The following is a 1529-nucleotide window of genomic DNA, read 5'->3' as shown; positions in this document are numbered from 1 at the left end:
GTATTGATCAGGAATTAATTTATAATTAATTAAGTGATCAAAAGGAACTAATTAAATATGGACTCTTATATATATGGAATGGGCCAAGTTCATTTAGGTTGGGCTAAGCTTTCGTGGATAGTCCATGGAGTGTTTAACCCATGGATCCTAGGAAATGAAAGGACATGGGTATTAGGGTTTAACCCTAATCCTCCACACTATATAAAGATGTCCTTGGTTGGTGAAATTGGCACTAGTGTGTGGATACACTATGAGGGCTAGCCGATTTCACTAAGAGAGAACCAAGTATTCATATTCTCTAAAGTCTTCCAAGGTGTCTTGGTGATTTGTGATTCCACTTGAGGCTTCCACACTATTGGGGCTAAGCTCTTAAAGCTTGAAGACATCAAGCTACATCAAGAGGTATGTATTCTATCTTGTTACATTCATAGTTTTTGTATGCTAGATTAGGATAATACCTTGGATGTTCTTATTTGCATGTATAATAGAGAAAACATAGATCCAAGGTATTTAGGGTTGCATGTACACTTAGGAAGTGTTAGAATGCTCAAAACCCAACAGCTTCGCCGTTACGAAAAGCTTTATAACTTTGCTGTTAGGCGTGGCGTGTGGCAAGGCGTGATATGGCGCGCCATGGCATGTTATGGCGCGTGTTTTTTCATTTGAGACATAGTTTTTTGCTCTTTGTTATGTTTTTTTCAAATCGGAGATACAAATATTGTGGTTTTTGTTAACTTTTAGTTATTAGTTATTGATCTAACACTTCTAAAAAGTAGTTATATTTAATATAAATTTATATTTATGTGGTAATATAATTTTAAATTAATACAAAATTGCCGCCTTACATCACGTCTTGAAAAACGCCATGCTCGCCATGGCTCGTTAAGCTTGAGGCTTGGCCTTGCTGCCACGCCACGCCTCACGCCATTTAGAACCTTGCTTCCAAGAGCTCAAAAGGACAACTCCTATGGTCTGGAACTATCATGATGCAAGAAACCTCAACAATTGAGTCAAAATAACCCATAAAACACTCAAACACTACAACTAAGCATGCAATGGTCACGTTTGAAGCTTGATACCTCAAATGAGTCAGAAATGGTGCTAATCCCCTGGATCTACAAGCTCTATTCAAGTCCTTGATCCTTCTTCAAAAAAATTTCTCTTCCAAAACACCAAAACATCACCAAAATGTTCTCAAACGGCTACCAAATCACAAGAACACATAAATATGGGTTAGGGTTTTCATGAGAGCTGCTTAAAGGTGAGAGGGGGCTGGGCTAAGGGCATACGGTTCTTTATATAGGGATCAAACCCTAAATTTTAGGGTTTTAGAGTCTGCATGCATACGTTGTGTGTACCTTTTGGTACGTTGGTCGTACGTGCATGGAATCCGCGCCTTGGTCTCATGAGTACATTGAGAATACATGGCATAGTACGCCCTACGTACGACACGTCTTAACCTAATCACAAGGATCCAATGGTCCAAGCTCAAACCAATTCAATCCATTAATCTTATAATAATATAATTA

Source organism: Lactuca serriola, chromosome 7 (genome assembly GCF_051521515.1).
Source record: "Lactuca serriola cultivar US96UC23 chromosome 7, Lser_US96UC23_V15, whole genome shotgun sequence".
Lineage (NCBI taxonomy): Eukaryota > Viridiplantae > Streptophyta > Magnoliopsida > Asterales > Asteraceae > Lactuca > Lactuca serriola.
This window is presented reverse-complemented; position numbering follows the sequence as displayed.